Source organism: Balaenoptera borealis, assembly GCF_965194805.1.
Source record: "Balaenoptera borealis genome assembly, chromosome: 3".
NCBI classification, from domain to species: Eukaryota; Metazoa; Chordata; class Mammalia; order Artiodactyla; family Balaenopteridae; genus Balaenoptera; species Balaenoptera borealis.
In genome coordinates, this window is record NC_138866.1 from 17758765 (window position 1) to 17775774 (window position 17010).

Sequence of the window (17010 nt, forward strand, 5' to 3'; positions counted from 1 at the left end):
GAATAAACACCTTGACACTGATGCCACAGCTGCTGTTCATCTGAGCAACTGCATCTTCCCCGTTCTTTTGTGATGTGATTTTAAACTGAAAGCATTAGGTAGCAAGGAGCACTGTAATTAAAGCTTCAAGCAGAAAATGATTGAAGAAGCACTGAAAAAGACTTCTCCTTCAAAAGTGCATTTCAATTCTCCCCATGTCTCTAGAAGACAAATGCTTCTGACAGTCTATATTTTACCACGGTTTCATTTAATAATGCATATCGACATTTACCCAGGAACGTCAGCCATTGCTTTACTTCTCATTTTAAATCAGCTAAGCACCTGCCCATTCCCATGACTCCAATATCCTCCCTCCACCCACCCAGTTTGTTTTCTCTGTTTGTTCTTGTTTACTTACTTTTTAAATTAATTTTTGAAGCAAGGATATATGTTTCAGGGTGAACACACTAATTCCCTAAAAGACCTGAATATAACTCTGGGGGTAAAGGAGAGCCCCTTGCCTCTTGTTCTGCTTACACAATGACAAAATCATAACCCAACTGAAAACATACACACACATGCAGAGGACATACACGTTCCAAGAGCAAAACAGACTACACGGAGGCTTCATTATTCTTATGGTCTGTACTTAGAACACAGTAAGAGATACTGTCTACAAAATTCCATCATGTGCTTTATTTCCTAAGAAGGATTCCAGGTTCACTATTTCTATAATCACCATTTTCCTTCTAATATGAGCTTGTGCTATACACAAGTTAGTTCTAGAAATGTCTTTTATGTTTTGCTTTTATTTTTATACTTTCTGGGTTTGTGTAGGGATGTTAACTAGCCCATCTCCTTTTTGAAAATCCAGGTACCCTACTAATAATACCTCATAGTTATAATGCGGTAAACTTAAGGAAGAAACCATTTAAGCAAATTTATTCATCACTTCTTTCAATACTCTGGAGCTGTGGAGGTATTTCAAGATAAATATGATATGAACCTTGCTCTCAAAGAATCAGCAAACTAATAACAGAGCTACCTCATAAAAATGCTTTAAAAAAGAACACTCTAAATTAGTTATGAATTTAAGCTTCCCATCAGGTAAGAGGGTCTGTGTTTTTTGAAGGGGTTTATCACTTAGAAAACAGGAAGAGTTCACAAAGTCTTTTACTAGATCAATTTTAAAAGGTAAAGAAATTGTGCTAGTAAGGCGTTATTTATAAGTAATAGTCATAGTTATTACTTTAATATGCATGTACTACATGCCAGGCACTGTTCCGAGCACACAGTATTAATTCATTTAATCCTCCCAACACCTTTATGCAGTAGACATTATCTCCATGCTCTAGTTGAGAAAACTAAGGCCCAGAGAGACAAGTAACCAAGTACAATGACGAGGAGGGATCTGAGCCCTACGGAGCCCGCCTCCAGCGCTAGCATAATCATTTCCTACAACTGCCCCTAAGCCTTGGTGCACCCCTGCAGCATAGAACATACGGAACTTCCCGGGTTGAAGACGGATTTTCTCCAAGGGACATGTGTGGTCCTCAGACCAAGCTCAGTCTATGATTCCATTTTTAAAGCTACAATATTTTTAGCAATAGAATTTTATCACTAACTTTTTAAAATTAATAGAGCACTACTTATAGGTGAATTTAGGGTAAGAAAGCAGGGTATTTGGGATGTAGGCTAGAGCTTGTCAAAAGGTAAGTTAAATATCTGAAATTAAGCTCTTACCAATAAAATTAGTGTGCCCTGCACACACCCATATACACCTAATTTTCAACCACCCAGTGGGCATTCTTTTAGAATGGAGAACACTGCAGATGAAATCCATATAGTTGTCTCTAGGTATGAAACTTTAAGAAAATTATGAACGTCCAGACAGCACTGCTTATTACTGCTTTAATTTTAAGAGAATCACTGTATATTCCAGACAGTCTTACGAAAGTACAAATCTTCTATATTCACAAGACTGAATTTATCAACTTAGTAGTGAATTTCTTAATTATACGCCTTCTATCTATATTGTATTAACATCTCACTGCTAGAAAATAGAAACATGCATACATCTTTATGCTTATTTCTTCTGCTAATTATTTTTTAATTAATTAATTTATTTATTCATTTATTTATTTATTTTTGGCCGTGTTGGGTCTTCATTGCTGAGCACAGGCTTTTCTCTAGTTGCGGCCAGCGGGGGCTACTCTCCGTTGTGGTGTACAGGCTTCTCATTGCACTGGCTTCTCTTTGTTGCGAAGCACGGGCTCTAGGTGCATGGGCTTCAGTAGTTGCGGCATGTGGGCTCAGTAGTTGTGGATCTCGGGCTCTAGAGCGCAGGCTCAGTAGTTGTGGCGCATGGGCTTAGTTGCTCTGCGGCATGTGGTATCTTCCCGGACCAGGGCTTAGAACCATGTCCCCTGCACTGGCAGGTGGATTCTTAACCACTGCACCACCAGGGAAGTCCCTTTCTCCTGCTAATTATTAAAAGTGTTTTTAGTCATCACTTTTCTAATTTTTAATAGTTGGAGTTCTTCCCATTTTCTTCTCTCCTTACCAGATTCATTTTAAGATTTTAGATAGGGAAGAAATAGTTATGTTGCTGACCTGTAGCATCTCATAGGAATTTAGGCATATTCTGACATACTAACTAGTTCATTTCTGAAGGTACAGCAAGATTATTAGGGCTGCTAACCTCCTTTGGCCCCTTAGCTCAAGATCTGAATCTACTGTGAAATGTGACGTGAAAAGACTTCAGTATCTCGTCACTCTTAGATTTTCCCTCCTTCCCTTTCAGTAAAGATAGCTTTTACACAGAGTAAACTAGCATACCAAGTGGTCTCTAAGGACCACAATTGCATTACCAGAATGATGCCTGTCTCCATTAGAAAGGCATTATTAGATGATGTTATAGGTCTTTAATCCACATGAGTGTGTTCTGCAGGTGTGATCTATACCCAGTGGGTGAGGGCATGGGAAGCTGAGGGCATGGGTATCAAGCACCGCCTCTGACTGCAGGACAGCAAACCACCTTCAGGGAAAAAGGACCTCAGAATCAGACCTTAGCAGGCATCCAGTAGTGATGTAGAATCGTTCTCTTAACTGGACCGAGTCAACAGAAATTCATAGCAGCATCTCTCTATTTTTAAATTCAGAAAGGAATGGCAAACATAACCATTCCTCAGATAAGTTAAACACCACACTCATATTCACAATCCTAATTGTTTGGTCAAAGTTAATGAACTAAATTTTACAAATAATGGATCAAGTAGAAATATCACAATTTTAAGAGGGAAAGAGTCTCAGCCCAATTAGGTGAGTTGAATTCATTGTCAGCTCTAACTAGAATGTCAGGCTTCAGTTAAGGAAAAGGGTTGGAGGATTCAAAATAGATATTCAAACCACACAGACGTGGTCTGATAAAACCTCAGAGTCATCTGTATGCCACTGGCAAGCTTTGAAAAAAAAATGAAAATGTAGTACATCCTGGACTGTATTTCTTAGGTACACTAATATATCAGGAAATGAAGCACATAATACTTCCACTCTGCAGGAAAGGCGTCTGTACCCTGTGATCGCTGACAAATGTTTATCTTCTACAATGTCTTTTTTGCAAGATGATAGTTTATTAAATCCTGCAGGAAGAACACTAAACTAGCACTTAGAACTTTCTGGTATTTGGGACTTCAATAAGTACTTGTTGATCGCTGGCTCAATCATGAATCTTTTTTTACCTAAAAATAGGTGGTGTCTTGCAGAGGGTAATGAAGCCCTCTAATAAGTTCATCTCTTTGAAAAAGAAAAAAATAAAATGTTTCCCCCTTTCTTCTACATGAGAATGAAAACAAGAAGGGAGGCTTGGCTTTCTGTTACTGATGAGATTTTCCTTTCAATTGAAACCCTCAAAATCACATTTGAAAATATCTGCCCTACCTTATAAGCTGATGAATATAAAACTGAATCTATGCTGTTTTTTGGATAACTGTGTCAAGCACATAGGCAGAGCTGTGTTTTAATGCACTCCAAAGGTCCTCTGTTATGCCGTGTCTTCAGTAGGACAAAAAGGCTCTATCCTTTTCCAAAATTACAATGCAGAACCACCACCAAAACTTATACTCATCTACGGAGGTAACATGAGATCATCTTTCTTTTTTTAAAATTAATTAATTAATTAATTAATTAATTAATTAGGATGTGTCGGGTCTTGGTTGCAGCATGCGGGATCTTCGTTGAGGCACGCGGGATCTTTTGTTACGATGTACAGGTTCTTCGTTGCAGCACGTGGGCTTCTCTCTAGTTGTGGCATGCAGGCTCTACAGTGCAGGGGCTCAGTAGTCGTGGCGTGCGGGCTTAGTTGCCCCGTGGCATGTGGGACCTTACTTCCCCGACCAGGGATCAAACCTGCATCCCCTGTATCGGAAGGTGGATTCTTAACCACTGGACCACCAGGGAAGTCCTGAAATCATCTTTCTTTTTACCTTCTCCCTCAATCTTTCCTTCCTTCCCCCTCCCTTCTCTCACTCCTTTCCGCCACAAATATTCGTTGAAACCCTACTATATCCCTGATCTGTGCTGGAATCTGAGGATAAAAGTGTAATTCAGACAGCCATCATCCCAAGGGTTTCAACAAGGTGAAAGGACCCTTAGATGGTCCCAGTGGCAGAGCCCACTGAGGGAGAGGAAGAGAAAGCAAGTGGATGATTGGGGGCAAGTGTTTGAAAGTCGGCCACTACAAAATACCCTGTTTGCATCCTTAAGAAGATTGTATCATCACATCTCATCCTGATTTTATGTTTTGTGGCCAATAAACCTTTATCACTGCAATATCCACTGCATCCTTTTGCTTTGTCTCAATGCTGCAAAGGAGAACAGGTGTGCATTTCATGACAAAGACCAATGCAGATACCTGTAAAATCTTACTTGAATCAAAAGAAAAGAGCTAACAGGTGGAAGGTGGCTGTTCTCTCAGTGTCCCCTGCCTTATTCACCATCTATTGTGTCTGAAAGTATTTCATTTAAAAAAAATCCGCTAGTTAAAATTTAATGTGAGAGTTCTAGCCTGAGCACTGCATCCAGAAATGCCATTCCTCCACACTCTTCTAAAACTAGGCCTAGAGGTTAGGCTGGTAAAATTTTCAGAGAAATAATGCAGTGGCAGAAGCATCAGATACATGAGCAACAAGACTCATTAGTTACAGCAGTGCAGGTCTCTTGGAAGGATTTCTGGAATCATTCCTTCACATCAAAGGTTTCATGATCAGCCTTCTAAATTGCTCCAAAAACCGAAAGGTCTCTGTGTCTTACCTGTCTACACCAGGAAATTCCATGCTGTGGCAGAATCATCAACAGTATCTTCATGAAACACTGGCTGAGCTCCTAGAGGGAACGAGAGGGACCACACCTCTCACTGAAGAGGCCTGTGGGATGTTCTTCTGTGATCATCTGCCCTTGGTAGCTTCGAAGGGCATGACTTGGGCTGTTGGGTCAGTAATACAGGGACACATTAATGTCTATTGCTTTTCCAAAACATCAGTGATGCTTGCCTTACCTTTTTTTGAATAAGCCATGTTGGAAGACTTGTTAATATTTATTGAGCACATAACTGCACCGGATACTATGCTAAATGCTCGGCATGCATTTAATCCTCATGGCAACTTGTTTTTTTAAAAATAAAAACGTATTTAATAGAATTCCAAATATGGAAAAACATATGGAAATAATAATAGTGATGGTCATTACCAGTATTTGGCATTATACATGATTTATATTTTCCTTTCTATAATTCTTAAGTGTTTAGTTTGTTTTCTAGTTATTGGATGTTGCTACTGCTATATCAATTTCTTTTTCTTTGGCATCTTTCTGTTTTACTGTTGTTGTTGATGGTGGAGTTTTTGTTGTTTATTTGTTTGCTTTGTTTAATTTCTCTTTGTGTGGTATAATCTTCCATTCTTTTATTTTCGAACTTCAGGTATAGTTTTTTAATAGGGTGAGATGTCTCATAAATAGCATAATACCCATTTATTTCCTTTATCAAATCTAAGAATCTCTAACTAATGTGTGAATTAAATCTACTCACATTTATTTTGATTACTTATATATTTATTTTCATTTTTTTATTAACATGATTTTTCTTTGGTTTATTTTTGGTTTTGGGGTTTTGTTTTTTTTTTTCTTTTTTTAAAATTTATTTTATTGAAATATAGTTGATTTACAATGTTCTGTTAATTTCCGCTGTGCAGCTAAGTGATTCAGTTATACATACATTCTTTTTCATATTCTTTTCCATTATGGTTTATCATGGGATATTGAATATTGTTCCCTGTGCTATACAGTAGGACCTTGTTGTTTATCCTCATGGCAACTTTTTAAAGGAGGTTTTAATTTTGCTGTCCCCACTGCACAGATGAGAAAGGTGAGGCTTATAGAGATTAAGTACCTTGCCAGGGTGCCAGAGCTGTGAAGTAGTGAAGGCAGCTACAAGCCCAAGCAGACAAGATCCAGAGCTTAGCTTCTAACCACTAATGCTGGCTCCCTAGATTCTGAGAATTAAAGCATTACTGGAACTGTCCAGTCTTAAACAAATGAAGAAACTGAGGCTCAAGACAGTTGAGAAATTTGACAGAAATCAAATATTTTTTTTTTAGAGACAGCACAAAAACTAGAATTCAGAACATCTGCCCACTAGCCTATTGATCTTTTGACGATCGCACACTGCTTGTCCAGTCCAGCTCATGGCACCAATTGTTGATAAGATGACTATTTGGTAAATAGCTACACGAAACAGAAATGGACATGACCTTCCCCATTTCATCTTCCTCTCTGGGAATCTTTGAGATAGTGATAATTGTACACACCCCACCTACTACAGGAGATAGGAAAGTAAAATGATATAACCAAACTGAAAGCTTTAAGAAATAAAAGAAATAGGAATTACAAAAATGGAAAGGATTACGAAAAACAGTTCCCATCTTCATGTTTCCATTTCATGCCATGCTTTCTCTCTGGCAATAATTAAATTAAATCTCTAGTTATTCCATTAGGGTCCACTGCAATCCTAAATAAAATGAATCCTTTAGGGATTTCAAGGCAGAACATACATCTAAATCCATCCATGCATGCACTCATCCATCCATTCATTCAAGAACTTAAGATACAGTGGTAATTAGCCAAACACACCGAAAACTAACAATATGCTAAGATCCTACTAGGCATAATATTTTGCATAGCTTATTTCACTTAATCTTTATAAGAACTTTATAAAATATTAATGTCTTCATTTTATACAAGAGGTTGAGATAAAATTTATAATTTGCCCAAAGTGTCACAGTTAGGTAGTAATAGAGCTGGTATGCAAACTCAGGCCCACCTAATTCTAACACTGAGCAATCGTGCTGTCCTTGACATTCCCTCTACCTGGAGTCATGTTTGGATGTGCCGATGACCACAAGGTACTACCCCTCCCAACCTCTCCCGTTGAACAGGACAAGCAGAGGCGACACGGGAGCACCTACCGCTGTCACTTGGGCTCTAGAGAGTTAAATCGTAGAGTGATATGAAAAAAAAGCAAACACTGCATTTTTTAATGAATTCTCAATTACTCTCCATTGGAGAAGGCTAAGAGCTACTGTAGGCAGAAAAGGAGATTCTAGAAGGTTATCTCTACCAGCGGCATGTCCGCGCTCCTCTTAAGCTTCCAGTCTACCTCCATTTCCTAATTTTTCCAAACAATCTCGTTCCTTATATCACTTCAATTATGGCCTAATGGTCCTGTTCAGCACATTTCACAGATACCAACTAGCACTCCTCCATCAGCAACGTGCTCTAAATCTTGAAGAGCAAAAGAAATATGGGACTTGAAGTTGCAATCCTTTCATCTTCTTGTTAGGAGTTCTGGTAAAAAGGTGGAGTCACAATCACAGCCAAGCTACCATTAAATGAAGTTAGAGATTTCTCTCGACATTCCATTATTTACAAGTCTCTCTGTCACTTAAGGACAAATAATCAACTGAATACTCATTTCTTCAGGAATCTATTTGCTATATATTTTCATAGAAATCCCATTAATGATCTAGAAATAAAGAATCATGAAACGAGAGTGGGCAGTGACAAGCCAGCTTGTTTGCACGCCTGCCATCGGAGACCAAATTTAAGCTAAACCATCAGGATAATTATTCATGTTATCTGAAAAATCGCTAATGAAGGAAATGCTACAATTCTCGCATGAGATCCCTTCCAAACTTCCAAAGTATTTTATACAAGAAGATCAAGATTTCCACACAAAGAAAAATACAATCAAGCATAAGCTCTGATACTGGTTTTTAAGGGTAAAAAAAAAAAGTCATGTTGTATAGATCCTTCTGTATCTGCTAACATGTATTTTCAGACTGCAGACAAGCCTTTAAACTGAAATCTAAGTGAAGCTGAAACAACATTGACTTTTTACCAGAAAATAAGTCTACGAATATAATTTCTCATGGCTGTGGGGTTTTGATATGAAAAACACCTTCATAGCTCTGGATGACACTAATATTACGCTGAAAAAGAAAACATATGCATTAGCCAATTATAATCACATTGGTCATTCATGTTAAATGAAATGTGCCTCACATCCCATCATATTTTCCACAACGTGGTCCACAATAAAATTATTTACTTGATTTGCCTGTTTTGCTTCCCTCTTTGTAATAGCTTTCATTTTGTTGTTTACCTGTTTCCTAATAGTCATTCCCTGGGGTTCTTGAAGAGTTAATGTTCATTCTTAGAAGCTCTTCCTTGAGAATTTCACCTAGTGGAAACACTCCCTGCATCGTCCCCACAGAATATATTACGAGCGTTGCCATTTTCATGTTTATAGTGACAAGCTAAAATTTAGTAGAAAAAATCTTTTTTGCCTGTTGATAAGCCAGACTCCTCGGCGGGCAGTTGTTTTTAAGAGCACTCTCTTTGAGTAATTCTTTTCTAATAATCCATGATACCCACTGTTTTTGAGGCGATAAGACTGCTGGAGAGATTTCCTTTTTTCCCAGAAGCAAAGTGTTTTTAAGAGTTCTTCAACAGTGAGTGTCCTAATTGAGACAGAGTGATAACTATTTCTAAGATACCGTTTCCTCTTCTGGACCCCAGACATAAATACTGTTATGGAGAAATTGGGCAAGAGGCAGTGTTGCCCCACAGAGAGATCCTTTAGGGAAACAGTGACACAGTATTACAGAACTGCCTTATCTATGCAGGAAAAAAATAGCCATTTATAAACCACAGCACTCATATTATTCCAAGTTGGAGTGCAAAAGGAAGGAGAGCCAAGGCTTACTAGTACTTTATGTGTGTCAGGCATCACCTAATCTATTTGTCACAGTGATCCTGTGAGATGCATATTATTTTTCCTCCATTTAAAAATGGAGGAAGTAGACCCAAGACGAAGAAACATGCTCAAGTTACCCTAGCAGGTTGCGGCAGAACCAGATTCAAAGCCATCCATGTGAATGCAAACTCCATGGCCTTCCTACTACACCCACCCTCTGTCGTTACGCAGCTCCCTTTTTGAAATAATACAATTACGGAGATAATAAAAAGCATGTGATTGTTGCATTTTCCAAAACATCCAGATGTCTTCAAAGATTCCAGCAAGCTGCAGTCTGTGGTTCTGCAATATTGCAAGCATCTCTTTCAGTATAAACCAGCACACCACTAATTTTGGCTATCCAGCCTCAGTTATAAGAATCCAGCTCAACATAATCAAGTCTAATGCCTCTGATTATTTCTATTTGCTCTTGCTTAGAGGTCTGGAAAGACTACAGATTTTACAAATATAAACAGAGGGTTCATGGTGCTGTTGGAATGTTCTACCTTCCTGTTTTCAAAGCAAGAGTGCACTGCTTTGACAAAGTGTTCCACAGAGGGCACAAGGGAAGCTTCTATTAGATAACTTTGAAATTCAAATTCATGAGTTATTTCTGCAAACTTTTGTTAATATTAATTTGCTCAGTATTGAAAATGATGGGAAGTAGTATATGTTGATGGAGATAGAGACTTGTGCTGTAAGTTTCAGAGGTAGGTTGGAGTCAGATACCTGAGTTCAGTGGAGCTCCTCAAACATTTACTGGGCATGGCCTTCTCCCTAAAGGAGCTCACAGATAGTGGACACAAAGCGCCAGGTAAAATTTTACACCACAACGAGACTATTATAAAGATAAAAGTGAGGGCTCACCCTACATTTAGTTCAGAGGAGAAGATTAACTTTCTTTGGGAAGATAAAGGAAAGCCATGGAAGGAAAGAATGGCCTTGAGTGTCAAGCTTAAAAGTTTAGGCTTGGCCCTGTGAATAATGGAAAGGGGTAGCATCTGCCTGAAAATGAGGAAGAGCAGCTGTGGTGTGCAAGTCAGGGGAGGAAAGACATACCTGGGTTTAACTGAAAGGGCAAGAAGGACAGAATTTTTGAAAGATGCATAAAACTAGTGACAGAACAGTTGAAAGTGAGTGAAAGGGAGTAATCAAAGATGACTCAAAGCAGTGGTTCTAGACAGCGGATCTTGTTTAATAAAGACATATGAATTAAACAGAGTGAGACTTTGTTTAAAATGACATACCGACATTGAATTCCAACAAAATCCAAGTGAGTTCACCACTCCGAGTGGAGAGGGAAGAGTGACCCTGGGTCGCAGGCTGATCCTTTATAGGTCTGCGCATGGTCCAAAGAGACCAGGCAGCCGTTTCCAGCAAGACTGACACTGGTATGTTTCAGCTTCTTCCACGTGGCCTGATCACTTCTCAGCTGCAAACTGCAGAGAGCAAATGCTTTGGTTCAATTTAGCTCCTCAAACATTTGTTGGGCAAGGCCTTCACCTTAAGTGAGCTCACAGATAGTGGACACAAAGCATTAGGTAAAATTTCTGCCACAGACAGAAATAACACAGAATTCACCGGAGGGCCAAACAGAGCTGGTGTTTGCATGTGGCCCTGGAGCTGGGGAGCCGCTTATCAAACTGCTGCCACACCTGGGCAGAGCGTGCTTTCATAAATCACCCCATCCACGAGCCCATCCAAACTGACCCAAATCAGAAATCATCTTATGCCACCCCATCCACAGAAGTCTCATGACAGATGATGGGCATGTGGTGACAAAAGAACATAGAAACAACAGCAGCCATGGTCTAGCTGCCTACAGGGAAATGAAAGAATTAAGCAATGGATCACTTAATTTAGACAGAATTAAGAATATTTATACAGAACTAGGAAGGACAAATAATTGCAAATTCATAAAATGCAACGAGAATACATGCAGAGATGAGGACATCAGCAGAAAGGGTGAAAAAAGAGGGATGGTCAAAAATCAAATTCAACTGGGTGACGACTTGTAAGCGCTGGGCTTATGTTCAAATTATCAACATGCAACAGCCTTTCCCAGACCATCTCTGGGTCATTTTTTCACCCAACAGGGTCTACCACCTGAGCAATCACATAGATTTAGAAAAGGAGAGAATCTGATCTATTTATAGCACAGTCAATTGTCAGTCATTTCCAGGCTATCTCAGAAACCTCTCTCTCTATGTTATTATCTGCCCTGTGGCCAGTCCATTGTCCATTATCACCTCCACAGGGAAAAAGAGGTGCATCTCAAATCAGTCCATCTAACTATTTATTAGTAGTGCTGGTAAAAGGGTAAAGACAAGAAATGGAGAGCCTGCTCTCCGATAACTGACTCCTTAATCACTAGGTACTTACCACAGACTTTCATTAGTACTGAAAACATGCTAGAAGTTGTCACACTTTATTTTCTAATTAATGACTCTTCTCTCTTCCCATTTTATAGAAATGCACGGACAGACCCAAGAACTGCTTTCACTCAAAAATGGCAAAGAGCAAATAATGACTTCTTAGATAGTTACCTATTAAAAAGTCAAATATGGAAAGCTGGACCACATGTTGCCTAGGGCACAGTGAGCAATCATCCCGGAATTTGATTTTAAGGCCTGGAAAAATAAATTCAGAGTGGATTTTGGAAATTACCTAGTGCTCACCTATCCTATAAAACTAATTAACTGCAGTTACAAAATAAGATAAGCAATCTGACGCAATTCGCTCTACTTCAGTTGCCCTGTGTGTAAACTGGGGTTATTAGCAGTATTTCTAAACAGAACATCTTATACAGGGTTTTTGTGAATATTTAAACATGATAATATACATGAACTGCATAAGCAGCATCCTAAATTAATTGTATAATCAATAAAATTACCCCTGTTAATTATTATTACTACTACTATTATTATTATTATTAATCTCCCTAGATGAGAGTGTGGCCTTACTGATACCCAGCATGATTCAAGAATCAGGAAAGCGTATTGTTTCTAAACAGCCCCATAAATTAACCCTGTAAGATCCTTGGGGGGGGGGGGGTTGTGCTTAGCCCCTAGATCTCAAGCAGAGTGCTTTATCAAAAGTCATCTCAGGGGCTTCCCTGGTGGCGCAGTGGTTGAGAATCTGCCTGCCAATGCAGGGGACACAGGTTCGAGCCCTGGTCTGGGAGGATCCCACATGTCGCGGAGCAACTAGGCCCATGAGCCACAACTACTGAGCCTGCGTGTCTGGAGCCTGTGCTCCCAACAAGAGAGGCCGCAATAGTGAGAGGCCCGCGCACAGTGATAAAGAGTGGCCCCCGCCTGCCGCAACTAGGGAAAACCCTTGCACAGAAACGAAGACCCAACACAGCCAAAAAAAATTAATTAATTAATTAATTAATTTTTTTAAAAAAAGTCATCTCAGGTCATCCATGGGTCGCCTATTGGCATGGAAAGTGTTGCCAGTATATAGACAGCCCAGAAGGGACCAAGGGTTAAGGTGTGGGCATATCAAAATGTGCTCCACTATCTTCTACTCTTTTAGCCACTGAAAATTTTGCTAAAAAAGGGGGAAGAGGGACCAGAGTGTGTTTATATGTGCGTACACCACCCCCACCTGCAAGCAAGTCCTCTCTGTCCGTCAATCGATAGTCTACCATAAATGCAGCAAGGTGTTCGAACTGTCTCTTGGCCAACAAGGACTTGAAGTCCAACTTCTGTCACTACCGTGATCACATTAAACCATGCAAGTTTAGAATCTGTTGCAACCTTCGCATGTACTTTGCTGCATTCAATGTGCAAATCATGAGGACTAGGGTGGATCCTGCTTTGTGGAGACAGAGTGACTAACGATCTATGATTCCTAGTCTTCTTTTCTCCTCTCTGGAGGGCCCTCATTCCTCAGATATCGCCATCAGGAAATAATGTGCCTAAGATAAAATAAACAAAACAAAAACGAAGAGCAACAACATGAAAAAGAGGGCAAACGCACAGCACTGTCACAAGTTCTTTGGTTTGCTCTCTTTAATTCTGCCAGGAAAGAGACACAAAGTTAACACTGTAAGTTAAATTTCTTATTTTATGGAAACCACATCTGCGTGAACATCTACTTAACTGATGGTTTTACTCGGTGCCAAGAGAGATACTTCATCAAGCAAAATTATTCCTTCTTTAAACAGACCTTTGAGTGTGGCATTTGAAACTGCCTCATGTGAGGTTTGGAGAGCTTGATGTTGATCAGGGTTGGGTTAACTAAAAGGCTTTTTCCTGACAAACCTTCTTACAGTAAGGCAGAATGGTGGTGGTTGTTATTTTTTCCCCATTGAGCCACCAATCCATAGGCATGGAAAGCACTTCTGAGGAAGCAGCCCCTATCACTAGATTATGAATCTTCTTGTTTTCCAGAATTGTCCAGCACACTTATGTACTTATTCATTCAATTACATGTATGCAGAACCTGGGGCATTGAGCACTATTGTTAGTACCAGGGAGATGGGATGAATGAGCCAAGGTTTTTGGGTCTACTGGGAGAGACAGACACGTGAACAGACACGTTACAATACAACACCAACAGGGAACTAATAAGGTGACAAACAAAATGTTCTAGAAGCCCAGAGAAAGTAATGACTAATTTTGACTGGGAGGGAATGTGTCATTCTTGTGTGTCTTAAAGGAAAAGAGTTTGCCAAATGGAGAGTGAGCAGGTAATATTCTATGTAAAGGGTGAACAGCATGGGGAAGGCTAACTATCAAGAGGTCTTGCCATCTTCGGAGCATGGGTGCTGAGGATGGGTGCTGGAGAATGAGGTCTGAGTGATGCTTGGGACCCAGATTGTCACGGATCTCACGTGTCATGAAAACAAGTTTGGATGGGCTTTATCCAGGGGGACAGGAAATCCAAATCATAGGACTAGTATTGTAATGTGATTTGCTTTCTTAGGGGATTAACTCCGGGGTCGCCAAGAATGGTACAGACAGATGGTGGAGAAACCACACAGGAGACAGTGGCTACCAAGAGTGAAATCAGCCCTGACATCTGGTCCCTCAGAAGGTTCCCCTAGAAGAGTTGGGTTAAATGGAGCAATAGTTCCTATGTGGCAAAATATATGGGAAAAATACTTTCAGAAATTCACAAGTTACTCTAAACCAGACAACTATAAAACCACTGAGTCTCTGGGTCGGAAAAAATTCTAAAAATTATCAGTGAGTGACCTCCAGTCTCAGGAACTTTTGAACATCCACATTCCCAGGCTTCATCACAGACTTAAAATATCAGGATCTCCAGGCCTCAGGCCCAGAAACATGGATTTTTAACCAGCTCCTTCAGTTCATTCAGATGGATGAGTCTAGTTTGGAAAAGGGCAACTCTAGGTCAATCCATTAGATTTCCTGGGGAGGAGGGATGAGGTCTTCTTTGAAAGAGTATCCCAAATGCTCAGAACAAAACTTAGCGTGGTGCCTGGCACATGGTAAAAAATCAACCTTTGTCAAATCCCCAGTTACAAGCTTGTGACTTGAATGGATGTCTGCCTTGCATTCCTTTGGGACTCAGAGATTATGAGAATTGAGCTTTAAATTCCATTGCTGTCAGCACTATTTGACTGGTTCCTTACCTATTTGGGTAAAAAAAAAAAAAATATTTTAAACCATTTCCCAAAGAATTTTAATCTCTCTTACATGTTCTAAAGAAGCAAAACAAGGTCTTATTGTTTTATGTGGGGTGGAATGTTGGTTCTAAAGCTACTTACTAAGAAGTGAAGAGCTTGCAGAATACACTCTAGTGCCTGCTTCTCTTCTCCAATGTGATTGATTATATGTATATGTGTTGCATATATATGATGTGATTTTAACAGGAAAACCTTCTGTGTTTCCAAACTTGGAAGCTGGGGGTTCCTAACATCTTCTTAAATATAACCTTCCTACATCAATTTACAGATTCATAGTGCTAAAGAAAAAAAAAAAAGAACCAAGTCTCAACTGCTCAGTAGAATGCAAAAATTATACTATGTATACATGTAATCATAATGATAACTGAAAAATAACCCCAGCATTGTGTATTTGAGCAGTGCCTTTGAGTGCTGTTCAGGAGTGTCTCACACAGAAGCAGTAAGAAGCTCCTTTACTTAAATTAATTGAAAATGGCTTTCTGAAAGAAATCCTTCCACACGGAAATGATAACCCAAGAGCATCGTTCTGATTCGAGCAGCTACCATTACACAAGCAAGGTATAATCATTCTGTAAGCACAGAATAAGCATTATATAAACAGAGCAATGATTTACATGTTAATCTTCTACAATAAAATATCTTCTTGACTCTGCCAAGAGTCATGTGCGAGATGGATCGTGTGAAGCAAGTGTTTAAAATGCATTCTGATAAAAAAATCTCCGTAGACTGGCAGAGGCATCATAACCTCGGCTCACTGTGTCCAGGGTCACAGTCTAGACATGGGGCTTGTTGCAAGCTGCAGGTACTGTCACCCTGGAAGGGGGCATGGAGGTGAATGGGGGGGCGGGGTGCCAAAGGCTATGCTTTCAATGACCAAAAACATTGCAAGTCAGGCAGGACCCAGCTGACACCACCTTCTGATTCCCCAAACTGAGGCCTCTTTTCTGCCCTCCGTCCCTTCCCTCTGTGCCCTCTCACACCATCAGCCCACACTGTATCCCACTAGCCATGAGCCCATTCTGCCACTATGTGGAGAGCGCTTTCCTTTGCTGTCCCCTCATGCTCTGTTACATGCATAAAAAACGAAATTGTCTTCTGCAGAAGCTGTATCCTGTTAATGAACAGGTTCAAAGGGTCAAAAGCCTTCTTCGGGATTCCAGGGAAATGCAGAGGTATGTGTAGAGGGGGAGAGTAACATAATGGAATCATTATCATTTCAGAGAGAGAAGGATCTGCAGTCAGCATTTATTAAGCCTCTACTGTGTGCCAGACAGGCAGACATTTTACATAATTATCTCAATCCTCAGAAGAACAGCTCTGCGACTAGAAAGAATTTCCTTCCATTTTTCCACTTGAGGAGACAAAGACTCAAAGATATTTTTAAGGTGTGCCCAAGTTTACATAATTAACAAGGGACAGAGGCAGCATTAGAACCCGAGACTCTCTCCAAATGTAAAGCTCTTTTCATGAATACTCTGTGCTCCTGGCACTGTCTTCAATCATGGATGAAACTGCCATGCAGATAGGTTTTATGTCTTCCTCTCTCCTCACCAGCCTGGGTTGCCTCCGTGGAGGGATCCTGCATTACCAATGTTTGCCTCTCCAGTCTTACTCCATGCCTGGTACATGGTAAGTGGCAAAAATCATCTCCTGAATGTATGAAAAAGCTTTCTTCATCGTCGGATGTATACCTTCTGCCTCTACAAGAATAATATCTCCTCATAAGTACCACGCCATTCACACAAAAGTATAGTCCCTCGTTACAACGTGTGTGTTTATCTATTTAGAGTTTCCCTAGGACCTATTTGGAAGTGAAAATCTCCAACCAAAAATAAGTTGGGTTATCTCATTGCTCTATTATATTAGGGGCATCTGGGCTAAATTAGCACCACCTAGCATAAGGGTAAAGTAGTGCTCCCATCCCACAGTATCTAAGCCTTAGATTTGTCTGTGCATTTCAAAGACGCACACAAACATATACTACCTTCCCCATATGTACCCACAGGTTCTTCTCATGTTGTTA

At 40.0% G+C, this 17010-nt stretch overlaps 1 protein-coding gene across 12 annotated transcripts in view; it reads right to left on the minus strand.

The window, feature by feature from the left end:
• Positions 1–17010, minus strand: part of FLRT2 (fibronectin leucine rich transmembrane protein 2) — a 96858-nt gene that overhangs the window by 68444 nt on the left and 11404 nt on the right. For 3 of the 12 annotated variants that reach the window (XR_014242228.1, XM_082383705.1, XM_082383707.1), the window contains one exon: positions 5290–5461. The exons of the other annotated variants lie outside the window; for them this stretch is intronic. The gene's annotated coding sequence lies outside the window, so the exon portion shown is untranslated. Of the gene's footprint in view, positions 1–5289; positions 5462–17010 lie in introns of those variants that run through there. 12 annotated transcript variants of the gene reach the window in all.